Source organism: Bos grunniens, chromosome 15 (genome assembly GCF_055505025.1).
Source record: "Bos grunniens cultivar Pamir isolate PY7600 chromosome 15, Bosgru_T2T1.0, whole genome shotgun sequence".
Classification (NCBI taxonomy): Eukaryota; Metazoa; Chordata; class Mammalia; order Artiodactyla; family Bovidae; genus Bos; species Bos grunniens.
In genome coordinates, this window is record NC_141179.1 from 28,266,077 (window position 1) to 28,286,729 (window position 20,653).

At 38.9% G+C, this 20,653-nt stretch overlaps 1 protein-coding gene across 6 annotated transcripts in view; it reads right to left on the reverse strand.

Moving 5' to 3' along the window:
* SIK3 (SIK family kinase 3) overlaps positions 1-20,653 on the reverse strand; it is a 266,066-nt gene that overhangs the window by 234,329 nt on the left and 11,084 nt on the right. The window lies entirely within an intron of this gene.

The window sequence follows — 20,653 nt, forward strand, 5'->3', positions numbered from 1 at the left end:
CAGTGATCAGTGCAAAGAAATAGAGGAAAACAATAGAATGGGAAAGACTAGAGATCTCGTCAAGAAAATTAGAGATACCAAGGGAACGTTTCATGCAAAGATGGGCACAATAAAGGACAGAAATGGTATGACCTAACAAAAGCAGAAGATATTAAGAAGTGGCAAGAATATACAGAAGAACTATACAAAATAGATCTTCACGACCCAGATAACCACAATGGTGTGATCACTCACCTAGAGCCAGACATCCTGGAATGCAAAGTCAAGTGGGCCTTAGGAAGCATCACTATGCACAAAGCTAGTGGAGGTGACAGAATTCCAGTTGAGCTATTTCAAATCCTAAAAGATGATGCTGTGAAAGTGCTACACTCCATATGCCAGCAAATTTGGAAAACTCAGCAGTGGCCAGAGGACTGGAAAACGTCAGTTTTCATTCCAATCCCAAAGAAAGGCAATGCCAAAGAATGTTCAAACTACCACACAACTGCACTCATCTCACACACTAGTAAAGTAATGCTCAAAATTCTCCAAGCCAGGCTTCACCAGCACGTGAACAGAGAACTTCCAGATGTTCAAGCTGGATTTAGAAAAGGCAGAGGAACCAGAAATCAAATTGCCAAAATCCGCTGGATCATCAAAAAAGCAAGAAAGTTCCAGAAAAACATCTACTGCTTTATTGACTATGTCAAAGCCTTTGTGTGGATCACAATAAACTCTGGAAAATTCTTAAAGAGATGGGAATACCAGACCACCTGACTGGCCTCTTGAGAAATCTGTATACAGGTCACGAAGCAACAGTTAGAACTGGACATGGAACAACAGACTGGTTCCAAATAGGGAAAGGAGTATGTCAAGGCTGTATATTGTCACCCTGATTGTTTAACTTATATGCGGAGTACATGATGAGAAACGCGGGGCTGGATGAAGCACAAGCTGGAATCAAGATTGCCGGGAGAAATATCAATAACCTCAGATATGCAGATGACACCACCCTTATAGCAGAAAGCGAAGAAGAACTAAAGAGCCTCTTTATGAAAGTGAAAGAGGAGAGTGACAAAGGTGGCTTAAAGCTCAACATTCAGAAAACTAAGATCACGGCATCCGGTCCCATTACTTCATGGCAAATAGATGGGGAAACAGTGACAAACTTTATCTTTTTGGGCTCCAAAATCTCTGCAGATGGTGATTGCAGCCATGAAATTAAAAGACGCTTGCCCCTTGGAAGAAAAGTTATGACCAACCTAGACAGCATATTAAAAAGCAGAGACATTACTTTGCCAACAAATGTCCGTCTAGTCAAAGCTATTGTTTTTCCAGTATTCATGTATGGATGTGAGAGTTGGATTATAAAGAAAGCTGAGCGCCAGAGATCGATGCTTTTGAATCGTGGTTTCAAAAGCACAAGAAGAAGACTCTTGTGAGAGTCTCCACAAGAAGATTCTTGTGGAGAAGACTCTTGAGAGTCCCTTGGACTGCAAGGAGATCTGACCAGTCCATCCTAAACGAGATCAGTCCTGAATATTCACTGGAAGGACTGATGCTGAAGCTGAAACTCTAATACCTTAGCCACCTAATGTGAAGAACTGACTCGTTTGAAAAGACCCTGATGCTGGGAAAGATTGAAGGTGGGAGGAGAAGGGGACGACAGAGGATGAGATGGCTGGATGGCATCACCGACTCAATGGACCTAAGTTTGAGTAAACTCCAGGAGTTGGTGACGGACAGGGAGGCCTGGCGTGCTGCAGTCCATAGGGTGGCGAAGAGTCAGACGCGACCAAACTGAACTGAACTGACACTCTGGTAAAACTAGATTAATGTATGTTTATAAGCACTAAATTGTGTAAAGCAGATTTAAAGCAGTGGAGCTCATAAAAGGGATGGGTCAACAGAGGTTAAAGAAAGTCAAAGAAAATGATGTGAAGGTCAGAAGAGCTGAACCTTGAAGGCAGGGCATAGCAGGATCAGCAACACTAGGATACACTGTAAAGTCATGAGGGTACAGACCGTAAGCCCGGCACACAGCCTGGAACGTTTAAATATCTGTGGATGAATAGGACAAGGAAAAATGGAAAAGAAAAGGAGAAGAAGAAAAGAATAGGCATTCCAGATAAGAGATTATTTTTTAAATAAGATTAAACATGGCAATTTCATGAGGCAATAAGGAAACACAGAATGGTAAGAAATTAGGTAAAAATAGGTAAAATGAACCCTACCCATTCACGATTTTAAAAGTCAAAGACCAAAAAGATACATGCACACCAATGTTCACTGCTGCACTGTTTATAATAGCCAAGACATGGAAACAACCTAAATGTCCATCCACAGAGGAATGGATAAGGAAGATGTGATGTGTGTACACACACACAGACATACACACACTAGAATATTACTCAGCCATTAAAAAGAATGAAATAAGGCCATTTGCAGCAACATGGATGGATGTAGAGACTGTCAAACTGAGTCAAGTAAGTCAGACAAAGAAGGAGAAATATCATATGGCATCCCTTATATGTGGAATCTAAAAAGAAATGATACAAATGAACTTACAAAACAGAAAGAGACTCACAAACTTAGAAAACAAACTATGGTTGCTGGTTAAGGACTTTGGGAAGGCCATGTACACACTGCTATATCTAAAATGGATAACCAACAAAAACCTATTGTGTAGCACAGGGAACTGTGCTCAGTGTTATGTGGCAGCCTGGATGGGAGGGGGTTTGGGGGAGAATGGATGCAGGCATACGTGTGGCTGAGTCCCTTCCCTGTTCACCGGAAACTATCACAGCATTGTTAATCAGCTACACCCCAACACAGAATGTTTTTGGTGTTAAAAAATAAACTTAAATTTTAAAAAGTCAATGAAAGAGATATAAAACTGATCTCATATTAAATACCAAAATGAGTATGTCCAGAAAGCACATTCTGTTATGTCTCCACTTTTCAAGAACACTAATAAAAAGCGTAAATAGCCCTTTTTCCTTAAATGGTCATTCATCTTTGTCATATTATTGGGCATAACCTAGAAACCATGTTAATATTTCCCCAGAGAAGAACTAATACCACTAGCTGGTACAGATGAGTAATTTTTTTCCTGAGTATTTTTACTATCTGGAAATGTGACTGGGTTATCACTAAGGTCAGCCTCTTTGGTAGTTGTGTAATCAAATGTCGGAGACACACCACAATTAAAGCAAGAGACGGCTGAGGGCAACCCAGCACAAAAGCCAGTGACTAATGCTGAATCACAGCTTCCAAGTGCTGCTTCACCATAATGTCAACCCCACATACTAACATCCCCTTCAGTGGTCCTTGGAAGTACATCAAAAGTATCATCCAATAACTCTTCTCCAATATTTTGCACGATAATGCTAAAGAATTAAGAGTAATAAAATCTAGTAGAGTCTTCAGCCTATAAGCCAAACTTTGTTAAGTGAAGGAAATTCTTACCTCCTCAAACTTCACAATTGGAGAAGAATTCATGATTATGGCATACACTCTGTGTATATAATAGAGACCCCAGATATTCCTCCCCGACAAAAATTCCAGGTCCTGGCTACCTACCACCAGCTATGGTCTTCAGCATGTGTGTGTGTGTGTGTGTGTGTGTGTGTTAGTCGCTCAGTCATGCCCAACTCTGTGACCCCATGGACTGTAGCCTGCCAAGTTCCTCTGTCTGTGGAATTCACCAGGCAAGAATACTGGAGGGGGTTGCCATTTCCTTCTCCAGGATGGTCTTCAGTGGCAGCTGTATAATCTCTGTAGAAGGACTTCAGAAACTGAAGTCTAATGAGGGAAGGGGACGGTGGCGATTACATGATAAAGCTACATACGCATGGTAAGTGCACTACTTTCATTTACATTATAAGCATATTTAGAGTGAGTCTGGCAGCTGTTAACATCGCCAGTCATTTTCCTTAGCATTCCTTCTACTCCTCCAGCCTGAATCATGCAAAACAGGCAAGCTGTCTGGTTATACATTAACACTGTTACAATGACAGTGATAGAATTCTGGTTATTTTTAATTTCACTTTTCAATTTGGGTGCCTAACACCTGGTATAATGGAAAGAACAAGAGCCTTGGAGTCATACTGACCTACTTATAAATCTCAGCTCTACCGCTTAAAAGATATGTGACCTTGAACAAGTTACACAACTGAACCTCAGTTTCCTTTATGGAAACTAGGTATAACAACAGCCTCTTTGCAAAACTGTTGAGAGGTTAAGCATGAAATTACGTGTAGTATCCAGAACACAATAGGCACTTAGCTTATGGTAATTATGACGGAAGGCTGGTGAACACGCCTATACTCAGGTTTCCAAATAGTATTAACTCTATAATGAAAGCCTTTTCAGCCTCATTCTCTCTAGTCCACTTGTGAGATGACTTACCTACCCTTTTATAATCTCATCTGGTCTCTAGAGGAAAAAGGCTCCCTTCCAGAAATCAGTCTTGAGGTCAAAACTGGCTTGACCTCACAGCCAACTCCTTGCAATGCTATCATGTCCTGCCTGGCTCTGGGGCCTCTAGAAAATCTCTATTGCCTATTTCTGTTTCATTGCCTTAGGCTACATGCATTCTCTTACCAGATTTCGAATTTCAGTTTTGTCCCCCAGTCTATTCTAGGGCACTCTGAAGTATCCAGTTTCTCAAGAAGTACCACGTTTTGGACTGCTATACTACTACACTCCAAGAGGGCAGTCAACCCAGCATGTTCTGCCAGTGCCTAAAACCTCTATCTCTGTCACAGGCGGAATGCCAGCTCTTCTCTCCCAGCAAATGGGATCCCAACTTCTAGAACAACAGGTGCATCCCTCTCTCTCTACTTCATCTTATTCTCCCACCATTCCCCTATATCCCACAACAGGAGGGAAAAGTGGAAAGATAATTCAAATCAGAGTCAAAAGACCTTGATTGTTCTACTTTATCTCTGTTACTCAAATTTGTTCTTCTTTGTAAAATTCTGTGTTTATCTCACAAGATCGAAGTAAGGCTCAAATAAGATATTTGTGAATACGTTATGCAGATCTAGGATATTACTATAACTATTACAAGTCTCTATTATGACTTAACATTTATTTTTTTTTAATATAAAACCCTAAGATTTATCTCCTCTAGCATTATTTATATTAGCAAAGGATAAGAAGTAACTCAAATAGCCATCCATTAGGGGACTAACCAAAAAAATACGTGATACATCCTTTCATAGGAATACTATATAGCATTTTTTTTAATTAGAAAGCTTCTTATATAGCTACAGGTCATAATCCTGAAGATATAATAGTGAAAAAAGATGCAGATCAGTAAGTATAATTTACTACAATTTTTTTTAAAAGAGGGGGTACAGTAAACAGATACACACATTTACTTGTAAACACACAAAATATCAGAATATAGATAAGACACTTCCCTGATGGCTCAGTGGTAAAGAATCTGCCTGGCAATGCAGAAGATGTGGGTTGGATCCCTCAGTCAGGAAGATCCCCTAGAGAAGGAAATGGCAACCCATTCCAGAATCTTGCATGGGAAATCCCAAGGACAGAGGAGCCTGGCAAGCTACAGTCCATGGCACTACAAAAGAGTCAGACACAACTTAGCAACTCAACAAGCAATCTAAGACACCAATAATACTGACTGTATCTGGATCCAGATAGCCACAGCGTATGTGCAAGAAGAAAACTTTTCTGTGTATTTCTCTCTTTTGTAGCTCTTAAATTTTTGAACCCCTAGCCTGTGGATGGGACAGGAAAACCATCTCTTCATACAACTATAAGCCTAAGAAACAATATGACCATTAGGGAGGATGACAGCGTATCTGACAACTCATTTCCAGGGCCAGCCTCAACTTCACAATTACTACCACCTAAAATAAACTACATACCCTTCCATGATCTCACTCCTTAAAGTGACCAGAGATAATTTATTCCTTCCAGTCAAACTTCCTGACTACGTTATTGTGTGCCCACGTACTATGCACTTCCACACTCAACGCTATTTATAAAACTTATTGTCTTAAGGGATCTACTGCAAACTCTTTGAAGGGCCCTCTGAACCATAACATTTTCCACCTTCAAGTCTGGTTAGGAATCATTCCAATGCCAACTTTACTGAACCAAAGACTGAGTTCTTCCTCTTAATTACTCCAGGTTCACCACAGGATCCAAGTAAGTCATTCATCTGAGTCTCCATGGTTAAACGACTCTACTGCAGATCATCCCCTGACTTAGAGAAGAGTGAATTCTGTTCATTTCCTCTAATCTGGTGGAAAAACACTCCTTCCAAATCGTGCAAAATAACTCTTCCAGGAGGATAAATGAAATGTACTGAGGCAACATACCTCCCAAATGTAAACTATAAACAATACTGCCTTAAACATGACTTTAATCAGGAATGACATCCCAGGAGCTGAAACAAAACAGCGGCAGATACTGCCTCCATTCTCGCTGTCCTGCGGCATGCAGGGTATTCTTGAACCTGGATTATGAAGAGCACATCACTGAATATGAGCTTCATCCTTTGAATATTCCTTTCACATTCAACCCTCATTCTCACTTTCTGGCATGGAGATCCAAAACCTCAATGCAATACAGAATGAAATGCTGGATTACTTTAGTGCAAAAAGGTGAAGCCTCCAAAAGCGTTCTAATTAGGATATCTCTTCAATGAAAGCATATAGAAATGTGCCGGCTCCTTCTCCCTTCTTTTTCCAACAGCTATTTGCTTTCTCAGGAGCAAATCTTCAGTCAAACACAAAAGCCAACCACCTAGCAAAGCTCAAATACAGACAGGCGTTTTCCAAGCACAGTTAAATCTCAGGAGTAACTAGTCACGATGAGTAACATCTACTAACAAGGTGCTTATTGGTGTGCTGGGACAGTTAACAGCCTAAAAATCTCTCAGTTATGACCAGCGTTGATAAAAATGAGAAATAAGACTAAAAGAAAAGCAAGCCCACTTTCCACCAACAGAAAACTTACAAAAGGAAGAATCACACAAATCATCTAGTCCTGCCACACAAAACCTCTTTTATTCTAGGGTGGAGACTAAGGGCCCCAAACGAACCTATTTGAGTATTTTGCTACTTTAACCCTACTGAAGTCCATGGATAGGCTTATTAAGAAAAAGTCTGAGAGAACTGGACAAAACAGTTTAAAAAAAAAAAATGAGTAATCATCTGCTACTGCTGTCATTTTAGTCATGTCCGACTCTGTGCGATCCCATAGACTGCAGCCCACCAGGCTCCCCCGTCCCTGGGATTCTCCAGGTAAGAGGTACTGGAGTGGGGTGCCATTGCCTTCTCCAAATCATCTGAAAATATACTTACAAATAAGCAGTTATTTAAAATCAAGAATTTCATTGAAGCACTCTAGAATACTGTTCCACACAATAAGTATGCCCTGCTAGATCAGCTCCATTCACCAGACTTGAAGTTTCTCTGCTTTACATTTCTTTAATACTCACAAGATCCTAAAGTTGGTTCCTGCATGAGACAGACATGACAGAAAATCCCAATGCTAATATCAGACTATAAGAATTTTTAATGTTACCAGAGATGAGGTTATTCAGCCATGTTACCTGGACTTCACCCAAGTCATATCCTTTGAATCGATCTACTATTGCATGATACAGGAGGCAAACAAGTCAAGTGCAGGTGAGAAATCAAGGTAACTAAATTGAATTCCATTACAGCACTTTTAGGTAGTATCTTTCTCACTATCTGCTTGGACTTCAGCTGGGTGCCAGCATGATTTCTTGATGCCTTTTCTACCACCTACCATCTCTCTGTGTTTTCTGCATTAAAAGACTGTGAGGAAAATGCTATGCTTTTCTAGAGATATCCAGGACTATAAAATGAGAGGGTTTTTTTTTATGACATTTAATGTCAAGTCAGAACTAGACATAATAAGTATGTCATATCCTAGGAAAAGCTCTTTAGCAAGTAATACTCCCAAATCATCTCTACTTTGCAGGCTCTTAGAATGCATTAAATGTTTAATAAGTTAAATGAATGTTCTTTACAGGATAGCAAGGACTTTTACTAAAGGAGATTACAAGGCTTCCCAAACTGGTATTATATTTAAGAATGTTCAACACTGGCCTTCCAAATGTACTTTAAGTACTATAAAGCTATAATAATTAAAGTTATACAGTATCAAAGAAAGTAAAGAGAGCACAATCAAACTGAAGTATCTGGAGATTTTGTAGACAAAGTAGCTTTTTAAATCAAAAGGGAAAAGATAGATTATTTAATAAATTTTATTGGGACAACAAACTACTTGTTCAGTCGGGAAGTCGTGCCGGACTCTACAGCCCCATGGACTGCAGTACACCAGGCTTCCCTGTCCTCCACTATCTCCTGGAGTTTGCTCCAATTCATGTCCACTGAGTGGACTAAAAGAAAAGCAAGCCCACTTTCCACCAACAGAAAACTTACAAAAGGAAGAATCACACAAATCAGCTAGTCCTGCCACACAAAACCCCTTTTATTCTAGGGTGGAGACTAAGGGCCCCAAACGAACCTATTTGAGTATTTTGCTACTTTAACCCTACTGAAGCCCATGGATAGGCTTATTATCACACAGCTTATCACCGAGTGATGCTATCTAACAATCTCATCCTCTGCCACCCTCAAACTAGACATGTGGGGGAGAAAAAGATAGATTCACTCATTCAATAAGTGGAGGGCCTATCACTGGCAAGCATGGTGCTGGATACTGAAAATAAGAACAAGGGAAAAAACTGCACACCCCATCACCCTCAAGGAGCTCCCAGTCAAGGGAAAGAAGAAAGTCAATAATAACAACAAAAACGAATGTAAAATCACAACTCCAATAAATTCCACAACTGATTCCCTTTTCACTTGGTTTAAACCAAAATGCATTCCAGATGAAGCAAAGATCTAAATTTAAAAACAAAACCATAAAAGTAGTTGAAGAAAACATGGGTAAATATTTTCACAAGATTAGGATGAGAAAGAAAATGAGAAGCCAGAAAGTATAAAACATAAAAATCTAATGTACTGTAAAATGTAAACATGAAAATATTTATATTTTACAGTAAAAAAAAAAAAAAATACACACACGTACACACTGTCAAGACAAACACAGAAACATCAGTATCAGTTCAGTCACTCAGTCGTGTCCAACTCTTTTTGACCCCATGGACTGCATCATGCCAGGCTTCCCTGTCCATCACCAAATCCCAGAGCTTGCTCAAACTCTTGTCCACTGAGTCAGTGATATCGTCCCCTTCTCCTCCTGCCTTCAATCTTTCCCAGCATCAGGGTCTTATAGGTAACTAATTTCCCTAATATTCAAAAAGTTATGCACATTTTCTTTAAATATTTATTTTTATTTATTTATTTGGCTGCTGCAGGTCTTAGCTGCAGCGCATGGGATCTGGTTCCCTGACCAGGGATGAAACCTGGGAGAACTCCCTACCTGGAGAGCTCAGAGTCTTAGCCACTGGACCACCAGGGAAGCCCAGCTATGCACATTAACAAGAAAAAGCCAAAAGCCCAACAGAAAACTAACCAAAGGATAAAAATAATTCCAAGAAAAAATATGAAGAGCAAATAGACAAATGATAGTCAAATTTAGTAATAATAAATAACTCTTACAAACTAAGATGACATTTTCTTACCTGTTAGACTGACTCCCTAAAAAATGGCTGGTTGCCAGGGTTTAAAGAGGATAGAAGAAGCACTTCATACATACTCTCCATTGAGTGAATTAGCCTGGCCTTTCTTGGGCAATTTGGCAACACTAATAAAATTTTAAGCTCTCATACTTTGACTCAGGCACTCCACCTCTAGTGACTTATTCTATTCAACTACTGAGAAAATGAAAAACTTAGTTTCTAACATTGTATATATCACAATGGAAAAGAACACACAACTTTTGGGAAGTTTAGTATAAAACTCTTGATTTTTAAAAACTAAACTAAATCTGAGATATGAGTCTTTTGGAAAATAAATAGTGCAAATAAACGGAATGGAAAAGAAACACTAGTACAAGTGCACAAATATAAATGTACAAAAACGGTTAAGTGACATATAATTTATATTTTAAAAAAAAAGCTGGAAACAACCCCAAACCTATCAAATAGGATACTACTTAAATATAGTACATCCATAAAATGGAACACTCTGCAGCCATTAAAAAGATTGTGTCTAGGACAAAATGCACTGACATGACAAGATGTGGGAGATAATAACTTTAAAAATGAGTAGTAAAACCACTATATAGAAAATAAACAACAAAGACATGCTGTACAGCACAGGGCACTATAGTCAGTAGTTTGTGATAACCTGTAATGGAAAAGAATCTGAAAAACTGGAATCAACATTGCCGGGAGAAATATCAATAACCTCAGATATGCAGATGACACCACCCTTATGGCAGAGAGTGAAGAGGAACTCAAAAGCCTCTTGATGAAAGTGAAAGTGGAGAGTGAAAAAGTTGGCTTAAAGCTCAACATTCAGAAAACCAAGATCATAGCATCCGGTCCCACCACTTCATGGGAAATAGATGGGGAAACAGTGGAAACAGGGTCAGACTTTATTTTTCTGGGCTCCAAAATCACTACAGATGGTGACTGCAGCCATGAAATTAAAAGACGCTTACTCCTTGGAAGGAAAGTTATGACCAACCTAGATAGCATATTGAAAAGCAGAGACATTACTTTGCTAACAAAGGTTCGTCTAGTCAAGGCTATGGTTTTTCCTGTGGTCATGTATGGATGTGAGAGTTGGACTGTGAAGAAGGCTGAGCGCCGAAGAATTGATGCTTTTGAACTGTGGTGTTGGAGAAGATTCTTGAGAGTCCCTTGGACTGCAAGGAGATCCAACCAGTCCATTCTGAAGGAGATCAGCCCTGGGATTTCTTTGGAAGGAATGATGCTAAAGCTGAAACTCCAGTACTTTGGCCACCTCGTGTGAAGAGTTGACTCATTGGAAAAGACCCTGATGCTGGGAGGGATTGGGGGCAGGAGGAGAAGGGGACGACAGAGGATGAGATGGTTGGATGGCATCGCTGACTCGATGGACGTGAGTCTGAGTGAACTCCGGGAGTTGGTGACGGACAGGGAGGCCTGGAGTGCTGCGATTCATGGGGTCGCAAAGAGTCGGACACGACTGAGCGACTGATCTGATCTAATATTACTAAATCACTCTGCTCTACACCTGAAACTAACACTACATGTAAATGAACTACACTGCAATGTAAAAGACAAAAAATCCAAAGAAAACACAGGCAGTACATACTCTGACATCAGTCCTAGAAATATTTTTTGAATATGTCTTTTCAGGCAAACGATATACTTGATAAGGGGTTAATATCCAAAATATACAAAAACTCATACAATGCAACAGAAAGAAAACAAACAACCCAATCTAAAAATGGGCAGAGGATCTGAATAGAAATTTTTCCAAAAAAGACATACAGAAAGCCAACAGGTACATGAAAAGATGCTCAATGTCACTTATCATCACGGAAATGAAAAACAAAATCTCAATGAGATTTCACTTCACACCTGTCAAAATGGCACAACAAAAAGACAAAAAATATTAATAACAAGTGCTGATGGGGATGGGAAGAAAAGGGAACCCTCATTAACTGTTTATGGGGACACAAATGATACAGTCACTATGAAAAATAGTATGGAGATTTCTCAAAAAAATTAAGAGAACTCTACCATATGATCCAGCAATTCCACTTCTGGGTACTTATTTATCCAAAGAAAACAAAACCACTAGTTAGAAAAGATATAGGCACCTTTATGTTCACTGCAGCATTATTTACAATAGCCAAGATACAGAAGCAACCTAAGTGCCCATCAACAGATGAATGGAAAAAGACACAGTGTATATATATACATAGGAATATTATTATTCAGCTAAAGGAAAGGATGAAATACTGCTGTTTACAACATGGACAGACCAGAAGGTATTATGCCAAGTGAAATAAGACAGAGAAAGACAAGTACTATATGATTTCACTTATAAATGGAATCTAAAACCTAAAACAAATGAATAAACATAACAAAACAGAAACAGACTCATAGATACAGAGAACAAATAGGTGGTTGCCAGAGAGGAAAAGGAGTAAAGCAAGAAGACAAATAGGTGAAGGAGATCAAGAGGTACAAGCTTCCTGCTGCAAAATAAATGAGTCAAGAGTATGTAACGTACAGCGTGGGAGATACTGTCTGTCAATAATTATGTAATACCTTTTGTATGGTGACAGATCTTACCTACACGGTGATCATGGTGATCATTTTGATATGTATAGTAATAATGAGTCACTATGCTGTGTAACAAGAATTACCATGGTATTTTAGGTCAATTATATTAATACTTCAAAAACAAACTCAAAGAAAAAGACATCAGACCTGTGATTAGCAAAGGTAGGGGTAGGGAGAGGAGGAACTGGATGAAGGAAGTCAAAAGCTAAAAACTTCCAAGTACAAGATAAGTAAGTACTATGGATGTAATGTATAACATGATAAATATAACTAACACTGTTATACATTACATATGAAAGTTATTAAGAGAGTATATCTTAAGTGGGCCTTAGGAAGCATTACTACAAACAAATCCAGCGGAGGTGATGGAATTCCAGCTGAGCTATTTCAAATCCTAAAAGATGATGCTGTTAAAATGCTGCACTCTTTATCCAACAAATTTGGAAAACTCAGCAGTGGCCACAGGACTGGAAAAGGTCGGTTTTCACTTCAATCCCAAAGAAAGGCAATGCCAAAGAATGCTCAAACTACCTTACAATTGCACTCCTTTCACATGCTAGCAAAGTAATGCTCAAAGTCCTTCAAGCTAAGCATCACCAGTAAATGAACCAAGAACTTTCAGATGTACAAGCTGGATTTAGAAAAGGCAGAGGAACCAGAGATCAAATTGCTAATATATGCTGGATCATAGAAAAACCAAGGGAATTTAAAAAAAACATCTACTTCTGCTTCACTGACTATGCTAAAGCCTTTAACTGTGTGGGTCACAGCAAACTGTGGAATATTGTTAATGAGATGGGAATACCAGACCACCTTATCTGCCTCCTGAGAACCTGTATGAAGGACAAGAAGCAACAGTTAGAAATGGACATGCAACAAAGGACTGGTTCAAAACTGGAAAAGGAGTACATCAAGGCTGTCTACTGTCACCCTGCATATTTAACTTCTATGCAGAGTACATTGTACAAAATGCTGGGCTGGATGAATCACAAGCTGGAATCAAGATTGCCAGCAGAAATTTTAACAACCTCAGATATTCAGATGACACCACCCTTATGGCAGAAATTGAAGAGCAACTAGAGGAAGGTGAAAGACAAGACTGAAAAAGTTGGCTTAAAACTCAACATTTAAAAAATGAAGATCATGGTATACAGTCCTGTCATTTCATGGCAAATAGATGGGGAAAATGTGGAAACAGTGTCAGATTTCATTTTCTTGGGTTCCAAAATCACTGCGGACAGTGACTGCAGCCACAAAATTAAAAGACACTTGCTCCTTGGAAGAATCAGTTCAGTCACTCAGTCATGTCTGACTCTTTGAGACCCCATGGACTGCAGCACGCCATTCTTCCCTGTCCATCACCAACTCCCAGAGCTTACTCAAGAACCCATGTCCATCGAGTCAGTGATGCCATCCAACCATCTCATCCTCTGTCATCCCCTTCTCCTCCTGCCTTCAATCTTTCCCAGCATCAGGGTCTTTTCAAATGAGTCAGTTCTTCGCATCAGGTGGCCAAAGTCCTGGAGCTTCAGCTTCAGCGTAAGTCCTTCCAGTGAATATTTAAGGACTGATTTCCTTTAGGATGGACTGGTTTGATCTCCTTGCAGTCCAAGGGACTCTCAAGAGTCTTCTCTAGAACCACCAGTTCAAAAGCATCAATTCTTTGGTGCTCAGCTTTCTTTATAGTCCAACTCTCATATCCATACATGACCACTGGAGAAACAATAGCTTTGACTAGACGGACCTTTGCTGGCACAGTAATGCCAATGCTTTTTAATCTGCTGTCTAGGTTAGTCATAGCTTTTCTTCCAAGGAGCAAGTGTCTTTTAATTTCATGGCTTCGGTCATCATCTGCAGTGATTTTGGAGCCCAAGAAAATAAAGTCTCTCACTGTTTCCACTGTTTCTCCATCTATTTGCCATGGAGTGATGGGACGGGATGCCATGATCTTAGTTTTTTGAATGTTGAATTTTAACCAAGCTTTTTCACTCTCCTCTTTCACTTTTATCAAGAGGCTCTTCAGTTCCTCATCACTTTCTACCATAAGGGTGGTGTCATCTGCATATCTGAGGTTATTGATATTTCTCCCGGCAATCTTGATTCCAGCTTGTGCTTCATTCAGCCCAGCATTTCGAATGATGTACTCTGCATATAAGTTAAATAAGCAGGGTGACAATATATAGCCTTGACGTACTTCTTTCTCAATTTGGAACCAGTCTGTTGTTCCATGTCCGTTTCTAACTGTTGTTTCTTGACCTGCATACAGATTTCTCAGGAGGCAGGTAGGATGGTCTGGTATTCCCATCTCTTTAAGAATTTTCCACAGTTTGTTATGATCTACAAAGGCTTTGGCGTAATCAATAAAGCAGAAGTAGATGTTTTTCTGGAACTCTCTTGCTTTTTCTATGATCCAACGGATATTTGGAAGGATAGCTATGACAAAAAAAGCAGAGACATCACTTTGCCAACAAAGGTCTGTATAGTCAAAGCCACAGTTTCTCCAGTAGTCGTATATGGATTCGAGAGTGGGACTATCAAGAAGGCTGAGCACTGAAGAATTGATGCTTTTGAACTGTGGTGTTGGAGAACACTCTTGAGAGCCCCTTGGACAGCAAGGAGATCAAACCAGTCAATCCTAAAAGAAATCAACCCTGAATATTCACTGGAAGGACTGGTGCTGAAGCTGAAGCTCTAATACTTTGGCCACCTGATGTGAAAAGCTTACTCACTGGAAAAGACCCTGATGCTGGGGAAGTTTGAGAGTAAGAGAAGGGGGCAGCAGACAATGAGATGGTTGGATGGCATCACTGACTCAATGGACATGAGTTTGAGTAAACTCTGGGAGATAGTGAAGGACAAGGACGCCTAGCGTGCTGCAGTTCATGGGGTCACAAAGTGTCGGACACAATTTACAACTGAACAACAATATCCTAAGAGAAAGGATTTCACAAGGAAAAAAACTTTTCCATTTCTTTAACTTTTTTTCTTTAACTTTTTAATCTATATGAGATGATGGATGTTCACTAAACTCATGGTGGTAATCATTTCACTAGGTACATAAATCAATTATGCTGTTCACCTTAAATTTACACAGCAATGCATGTCCATTAAATCTCAATAAAACTGTAACACTAAGTAAAAATTAAAAATAAGCAGAAGAGTATGTGGCATGATCCCTTTTCAATGAAAAACATAAAATTCTAACATATGAATAGAAAAAATCTGGTTATAAAATGTGAACAATGTTCTCTCTAGAGAGAAGGAATGTTCACTTTTGACATTATACATTTTGGGTAGAGTCTGATTATTTCATAAGACACATATATCAGAGAGATACAAAGATTTTTTTTTGAAGAGACTCTGCAGCTGGGACTTCCCTGGCGGTCCAGTGGTTAAGACTCTGTGAGTCCACTGCAGGTGGCATGGGTTCTATCCCTGGTCAGGGAACTAAGATCCCACATGCCCTGAAACCAAAAAAAGAAAAAACAGAGTACCATACCAAAGTGAGAAAATGGTTCAGAATGAACACAAACACATTCATAATAGAACACATAATTTCAGAGTTAGAATAACTTTACAAATAAAGAAACAAGAATATCAAAATTTTAAACTTTTGTGCTGCAAACAAAACCATCACGAAAGTGAAAAGACAACCTACGAGATGGGAAGGGATATCTGCATGTCATATATCTGATAAAGGACTTGTATCCAGAATACACAGACGTCTTACAACTCAACAATAAAAACGACAAATAACCCAACTAAAAACTGGGCAAGGAATCTAAACAGACACTTCAAAGATCTACAAATGGTCACTTAGCACATGAAAAGATGATCAACACTAGGAGTCATAAGAGAAATGAAAATCAGAAACCACAAGGAGCAGCCACTTCACATCAACGCGGATGATTAGATAAAAAAGAAAGAAAATAACAAGTTTCGGTATGCATGTGGAAAAACTGGAAGCTTCATACATTCCTAGTGGGAATGCAAAATGGTGCACCCATTTTAGACAACAGTTTGGCAATTCCTCAAAAAGATAAACATGGAATGTTTATGATACAGAAATTCCACTTCTTGGGCATATATGACCAAAGTATATGTCCAAGAGAAATGAAAACATATGTTCACACAAAAATTTGTACACAAATGTTCGTAACAGCACTGTTCATATTAGTCAAAAAGTGGAAAAATGCATATGTCATCCATTCATGAATGTACAGAATGCAATATATTCATACAATGGAATATCATTCAGCCATAAAAAGGAAGGAAATTCTGACATATGCTACAACATTGATGAAACTTGAAGACGTGTTATATGAAAGCAGCCAGACACAAAAGGCCATATGTGATAAGATTCTATTTATATGACATGTCCAGAATGGGCAAATCTATAGAGACTGATTAGTGATTGATTAGGGCATGGGGAGAGAGGTTGAAGAGATAACAGTGACTACTAATGGGTGGCTTCTTCTAAGGGGAATGAAAATGTTCTAAAATGGCTTGTGATGATGGTTACACAACTTTGTGAATAGGCTAAAAGCAATGAATTGGGTGAACTGTACAGTATGTGAATTATATCTCAATAAAGCCATAGAAAACATATATACATTAAAAAGAAACTGGAAGCCCCGTGAGGTTAAGTGATGTGCCCAAAGAAAACTGCCAGGCTAGTAAAAACTGAAACTGGAAACACATGGGCTGACTCCTACAGCAATGGACAGTTTCCTTACTGCAACTGATTGGCCAAAAAGGTTTCCCCAAAGAGCTGGAAAAGCAGAAAATGCAACCCACTCCAGTGTTCTTGCCTGGAGAATCCCAGGGACAGGGGAGCCTGGTGGGCTGCTGTCTATGGGGTCACACAGAGTCGGACACAACTGAAGCGACTTAGCAGCAGCATAAGGAAAGGAAGAGGAGTTTAGGTAACACAACTGAAATGTTGTTTTCAAATTTTAATGTGAATCCAAAATGGGTTCTTGGCCTAAAAAAATCTAACAACCACTGATAGAAGAGGTTGTGACTCAGTATAACAGTGCCCCTTTTACTGGGAGCTCAATTAGAGCAGGGCACGGGATGCAGCTGCTGGCTGAAAAGGAAGAAGGAAAATGAGATCAGAAGAGGCACGAGAGGCTGAAATCACCGGCCACTCTTCTGCATATGTCAAAGAGGTTAGTGAGTAACAATGCTTCAAACAAGTTTTATTATGGGGGGGGAGGGAAGAGGGGCTGTAAAATCCTATACAGAGATCTGAAAGTATCATCTGAAAATTGAATTACCTCCCCGAATTACTATACACATATAAGATATTTAGGTATAATGAACAGGGTCTCTCTGCAGCTGACTTGGACACAAAGATCATTGCTGGAATACAACTGCCCCGTTTGACAAGAATAACAATATCACTGTTGATGTAGAAATGGAAAGTAAGCCAAGAACATACCATCACTAAAAACATTATTTCAAGGGTTTAAAAAAAAAAAAGAGCTACCAAAAAAAAATCATCTATTGTCAGAACACTGCTTATGCAACATTAGAACATTCTGACAGAAGGAAAGGACAACAGGAGGCAGGAAGCAGAAAGAAGGAAGAAATCCTGCAGGTGCCCAACTAATCCTAACAAGAAACAGCTCTGAGCCTGCCTTCCACAATAACAATCTTGTTCCCGTGGTATATGAACCAAGATTTCTCTTGCCAGGAACAGAAAACAACTGACTACATGAAAATGTCAGCTTGTTCCATGAACACTACACTGGCAATGAACAGATACAAACCTTTCAAAAGACAAAGTTTTGGCTGTTTCCTCACCAAATTTTTAACATCGCTGGCCCACAGTCAAATTCAGTCCAGTTTATGCAAACTCTTAACACAAGTGGACAAAAATACCACGCTGCAGAATACACTATAAATAAAAGATTCTATAAAATATCTTGTCTTCAGATTTCTAACAATTTGGCTCATTTATAATTATAAAATTTGTATAGAAGCTCTCTTAACCCACCACCATCTCTCAACCAACCTGAAAAAAATAACTGATGCTTCCCCTTCCCTCTGTAAAATAACAAGCCCCAGCAATGCAAACCAGCCTCAAATTAACAGCCACTCATTCTAATCCTGGATATTCTTCCTGCTTCCATCCACTAAATTGCATGCTTACCAAGAATTAATTGTTTTCTTCCCAAATCTATTTATACCAGTTGCTCTTATTATTATAGGTATGCAATTTAATTAGCTATATAAACTGATGAGAAACTCAGGAGAAAAGAAAGACATGCTTCTTTGAAAATTAAGCTGAATGTTTAAAATGACTTGGTAAAGTCACATTACACGTGGATGCACGTGTGTTCAGTTGCTAAGTCATGTCCAACTCTTTGCAACCCCATGGACTGCAACACGCCAGGCTTCCCTGTCCTTCACTGTCTCCCGGAGTTTGCTCAAACTCCATTAAGTAGATGATGCCATCCAACCATCTCGCTCTCAATCTTCCCCAGCATCACAGTCTTTTCCAATGAAACAGCTCTTTACATCAGGTGGCCAAAGTACTAGAGCTTCAGCATCAATCCTTTCAATGAATATTCAAGGTTGAATCCCTTTAGGATTGACTGGTTTGATCTCCTTGCTGTCCAAGGGACTCTCAAGAGTCTTCTCCAGCACCACAGTTCAAAAGCATCAATTCTTCAACACTCAGCCTTCTTTACAGTTCAACTCTCACATCTGTACATGACTAATGGAAAAACCATAGCTTTGACTACCCGGTTCCTTATCAGTAAAGTGACGTCTCTGCTTTTTAATACACTGTCTAGGTTTGTCATAGCTTTTCTTTCAAGGAGCAAGCATCTTTTAATTTCATGGCTGCAGTCACCATCTGCAGAGATTTTGGAGCCTAAGAAAATAAAGTCTGTCACTTTTTCCATTGTTTCTCATTTCTTAGTCATGAAGTGATAGGACCAGATGCCATGATCTTTGTTTTTTGAATGTTGAGTTTTAAGCCAGCTTTTTCATTCCCCTCTTTCACATTCATCAAGAGGCTCTTTAGTTCCTTTTCACTTTCTGTCATTAAAGTGGTGTCATCTGCATATCTGAAGTTGTTGACATTTCTCCTGGCAATCTTGATTCCAGCTTGTGATTCATCCAGCCTGGCAATTAGCACTATGTACTCCACATAGAAGTTAAATAGAAGATACACAGCCTTGATGTACTCCTTTCCCAATTTTGAACCAGTCCATTGTTCCATGTCTGGTTGTTGCTTCTTGATCTGCATCCTGGTTTCTCAAGAGGCAGGTAAGGTGGTCTGGTATTCCCATCTCTTTAAGAATTTTCCAGTTTGTTGTGATCCACACAGTCATAGGCTTTAGCGTAGTCAATGAAGCAGAAGCAGATGTTTTTCTGGAACTCTCTTGCCTTTTCTATGATCCAACAGATCTTGGCAATTTGATCTCTGGTTCCTCTGCCCTTTCTAAATCCAGCTTGTACATCCGGAAGTTCTCAGTTCACGTACTGTCAAAGCCTAGCTTGAAGGATTTTGAGCATTACCTTGTGTTTTTTTAATGCAACAAGCGTAAAATATGGGGACAAGAGGGAGAGAGAATCAAAAACTCAAGAGTCTATGTTCAAAATGCTTCATAAAATGCCTTTAAATTGCTACTCTGCTTTAAAAAAGCAAAATAAAACTGGAAATCATAAATGATGAACTATGGGTATGTTTAACACAAATAAGATGGCAGAACTCTAATCAAGATATCAATATACACAGAAAGGCCTATAGCAAAAGATTAGCAAACATGTTTCTTAGACAAACTGCAAAGAAAAAGAGGGGAAATCTATAAAGTAAAACAAATAATTCTTTTTAAAAATATAAAACTTAAGGGACATCAATCAATTATAAAGTATGGACTTTATTTAGACCCTGATTCAAACAAACGAGTGGTTAAAAAAGAAAAAAAACTAAATGTGTGTGTATATATATATTGTATATATATGACAATCAGAGAAATTTAACACTAATTTGATACTTAATGACATCAGGGAATTATTAATTGTTTTAGGTAGGATAATAGTACTGGGGTTATATTTTTTTGGAAAAAAAAAACCTCCTCTACTTAGAGATACACGCCAAAACATTTACAGATGAAATAAGATTTTGGGAATTGCTTCAAAATAAACTAGGGAGAAAAGAGAGGCTGGAAATGATATGTGCGAAAGACTGACTGTGAGGTGATTAACTGCTTTTAGTGGGTGGTAGGTTAATGAGGGGTTCATCATATGATTCTTTTTACTTTTGCTTACGTTTAAAATTTTGCATAATGAACACTTTTTAAAAAAGACTAGTGGATTAATGCATATTTACATTTTAAATAAAATATTAAAAGTATATATATCATTATTTCTGACTTCCTTGCTTCATTCATTTCT